This window comes from Elephantulus edwardii, unplaced genomic scaffold, assembly GCF_000299155.1.
Source record: "Elephantulus edwardii isolate Elephantulus edwardi_28Jun2011 unplaced genomic scaffold, EleEdw1.0 scaffold00308, whole genome shotgun sequence".
NCBI classification, from domain to species: domain Eukaryota; kingdom Metazoa; phylum Chordata; class Mammalia; order Macroscelidea; family Macroscelididae; genus Elephantulus; species Elephantulus edwardii.
In genome coordinates this window covers 1,286,089-1,290,192 of record NW_006400058.1, presented here as the reverse complement: position 1 = coordinate 1,290,192, position 4,104 = coordinate 1,286,089, and the positions used below count along the sequence as shown (strand labels likewise).

The window sequence follows — 4,104 nt, the reverse complement described above, 5'->3', positions numbered from 1 at the left end:
ACTGGGATAATTGGGATGGGAGTGTCAGAGACAGTGCGATTGGCACAGGACAGAGCGGAGTTTAGGGCTGTTGTACATAGGGTTGCTATGAGTCGCAGGCGACTGGACGGCACATAACAACAACAACAACAACATGTTTATGTGAACTGAGAAATTAAAATCTGTTCATCTAGCTTCACGGGCATGGTCTGGGAAGGCACCCAGAGTCTCTCCAGGGTTCTATAGTATTTACAGGAGAAGGTCACTCCTCCTCAGTTGTGTGTGGGGGGGGGAGGGGGGATTTAAATCACTAACCTTTTGCTTAGCAGTCCACTGTTTAACCACTGCACTCCTAGGGCCTGCTCTCAGGATGGTACGATAAAAAATCTATTCAGGTGAGGGGCTAGGGAGACATGGCAATGTGTAGTTTCCAGAAAATTCTTCAGGCACCTTCAAGAGACTCTAATTCAGAGTCTTTCACACTAGTCCTGGGCAACTGACCTCTAAGGTTGTCGGGTCGCTGCCCCTTCTCATGTTTGTGATTGGTGGAGGACCGATTACAGAGGCAGGAAGCTTTATGGGTTGGCAGAAGACCAGAAGGACCATGTATGATTGGTGGAAAGTAGAGAGTGGGTGGGACGTGGGGTCAGGAAGCTGGCTGATTGTAGAGGAAAAATTAAAGGGAAGAGGCTTTATGATTGATGGAAGACAATGTAGGTAGACAGCTGTGAGACTGGCAGTGAACAGAGAGAGAGAAGGGAGGAAGCAAGAATCTGTTTTACGTCGAAGAAGCACAAGGCCAGCTCTTGGGCCGAAGGGCCTAGAGGGCAGGCGGGCGTCCACAATGTTGTAGACCACCCACAGGATGCCAGCCATGTTCTGGGACTGTGCAAGTATTAACCCATGGGGTCTTCCCAACAGTCCCCCATCCAGAAAGAACTATTAAAATAGAGATGCCCATTTTACAAAGGAGCCAACAGAAGGATTTGCTTATGCAGTGACCTGACTGCCAGGTGCAAATCCAGCCAGCCTGGTCATACAAGCTGAGCTCCAAGCACCACCTCAAACGGCCATTCAGTGGACGAACTAGAGTCAGGGCTACACCTGGAAGCTTCCACTCACAGGACTGGGGACCCTGTGTGCTTATGAGGCAACGTGCCAAGTGAGGTGCCCATCCCCCCCGCTGCACTGGCTGGGTCTCTGGTCACCTGGTTTCTTTAGGACCCCCTAGTACACAGGTTCCTTCTGGAGGGGACACTGACCTCGGGTTTCTTCCTTCTGGGGGGGACACTAACCTGGCCTCCGAGTGAGGCCTATCCACCTGGCTCAGGCTGGCTGCACTCTGGTCTTCCTTCTTCTTTTTGGCGGCCTGAGCTCCCTGAGATGGCTCCTCCGTGGGTGGCCGAGGCTCCCCTGAGCTCTCGGGCTGTGTCTGCAGTTGAGGCTGAATGATGATAACCTTACTGTGGTATAGGACCACTATTATAAGTATCTTAGCGAAATTTTACACTCAGAATCACTCTTGAATGGTTACAATGACTATTTAGGGAGGCAGAGAAGGAAAAGTAATAAGCAACAGATAGAAAGTTACTCATTTGGGTGAAGACAAAAGCAATTAAAGAAGAGGTTAATAATACATATTGAATTACATTCATTCATTATCATCAATATTATAAAACAAAATGTGCATAAATAATTGAAAAGTCAGTTTGATTTGAAACTCAAGGTACAGTACAACCAAGAAAGAAAAAAGAAAATTAAACAAACACCTATAAGAAAATCTGAAATGACTTTACATGAGAGCTAGGAAAATGAAAACTATCACTTCCCCACCAGAGCTCTGACATTGAGGTTCTTTATAACCTTCCCCATTGCTCCCTCCACCAAACCCATCTGGCTTCTGAGGGACTCCATTTTGTAACCAATATATCATTTTAAAATGTATAAGCCTCTGGAGCAGTAAACTGAAAGCGGTGGGGGAAGGGGGAAAAGAGCCCCCACCCAAACATCAGCCAATCCTGTATCGCCCTGTTTTCTCGTCCTTCCTTTGAACCAGCCAATCCTGCCTTGCCCTGTTTTTGCGGGCTTTCCCCTTTAAATAGGTGGGACATCCCAGAATCTGGGCCGCGCCAGTTTCCCTGCTGTATCAGCACGGTTTGAGTGCGGCCCGGATTCGAATATGAAATAAATTCCCTCTTGCCCTTGCATCGGTGTCAGCTCCTTGGTGACTTGGGGGGGGGGAACTGGACTTGGGGCACAACATCTGGGGGCTCGTCCTGGATCCCCCACGACCCCAAGGACCCCTAACCGGAGGGATGAACTGCTGGCCAGACGGGTGAGTGTGTCTGTGTTTTCGTTCTGTACCGAACTGTTCGTGTTGTTTTCTGAATTTGGAGCAGTGAAATGTGGCTAAGGCGGACACGTTGGGGGGCCACCACTGCGGGGGCTCGGAAGATGTTCTGAGCCCTATATCTGAGTGCTTGGGTGAGAGTAAAGAACCTCACGCCAGGCTTCTGTCTGAAGAGGCGGTTGAGGTTTTTCCGAGACATCGCTCTTCACCGGTTTCAGCTTTTGAGCCTTGCTTACAAAGGAAGGCTGGAAAACTTGTCTATTTTGCTTGTCTGTTTTGCTTGTTATTTGCCTGTCTGTGTCTTTGTCTTTACTTACTGTTGACGGACGTAATGGGACAGACTACTTCCACCCCCCTAGACCTGGTACTTGGACATTTTAAGGAGGCTAGAGAGCGAGCCCATAATCTGTCGGTAGAGGTTTGCAAAGGGAAACTAACCACTTTCTGAACCACGAAATGGCTGGTCTTTGATGTAGGATGGCCACCGGAAGGGGCTTTCGACCTTCCAACCATCACCACTGTGGAAAAGTTGTCTTCCAGCCACAGGGTGGAAACCCAGACCAGGTCCCTCACATCACTGTCTGGAAGGATTTAGTTACTAACCTGCCTTCTTGGCTTAAATCTTTTCTTCCTCCACAGAAGGTGACCCTCATGGCGACTACAACAGAAAAACTCTGGTCGAAAAAGAATCTGAAGCCTTCTGTGCCTCTTTACCCTATCCTACAGGGAGGGGCTGAGGAAAACGTTATCTTCCCTCCTCCTTACCCACCACCCCAGCTGCCGGGGCCTGGGTTGCTGGGGCCTCAGCAGGAGCCTGGATCAACGGTACCCAAGCCGCCATCCAGGCCCCCGGCTCCATCAGTATCGGCTACTGGCCCCGCACAAAATACTAGAGGAGCCCTTCAAAGAGGCCCCCCACCCGAAGCAGACTCTACAGTCCTTCCTTTACGGGCTGCAGGGCCTGTAGAGGCGAATGGAGACCAGCTGTATCATTATTGGCCCTTTGCCACTAGTGATCTCTACAACTGGAAATCTCAAAATGCTCCTTTCTCCCACAATCCTAAAGAGCTGATTAACCTTCTTGGGACTCTTCTTTTTACCCACTAGCCCACCTGGGATGATTGCCAGCAACTGCTACAAGTACTGTTCACAACTGAAGAAAGAGAAAGAATCATTCTGGAGGCTCAGAAATTGATTCCGGGCCCCACAGGCGTCCCGACTACAATTCAAACATCTATTGACCTTGCCTTCCCCCTCAGCCGACCCGAGTGGGACTACAACACAGCAGAAGGTAAGGAGAGACTCCGGGTCTACCGCCAGGTTCTATTGGCAGGTCTCTGAGTGGCTGCTAGACGGCCCACTAATTTGGCTAAAGTTTATGATTTAAGACAGGGATGTGATGAAATTCCAGCCACTTTTCTAGAGCGCCTAATGGATGCCTTTCACCAATACATTCCCATTGATCCTGAAAAACCTGAAAATCTGGGAACAGTGGCATTGGCATTCATAAATCAGGCAGCTCCGGCCATTAAGAAAAAGTTGCAGAGAGTTGAAAGGTTAGGAGAAAAGAAACTCAGATTTGGTAGAGCTAGCAGAGAAAGTTTATAACAATAGAAAAACAGCTGAAGGCAAGCAGATAAAAGCTGAAAAAAGGCAGACCAGGGACCTGGCTCGGGTCCTCTTAGTGGCCACTGCAGAACCAGGAGAATGCAGGAGACAGCTGCAGCAACTCGCCTCGGGAGATGACAAGCTGGAGCGCAGAGGTAGGCTGCCCC

General features: G+C 49.5%; 1 pseudogene; it reads right to left on the bottom strand.

Annotated features, from left to right (window-relative positions):
* The window catches only part of LOC102855188, a 29,820-nt pseudogene extending 27,292 nt beyond the window's left edge, over positions 1-2,528 (bottom strand).
* Positions 2,529-4,104: the final 1,576 nt, after the last annotated feature.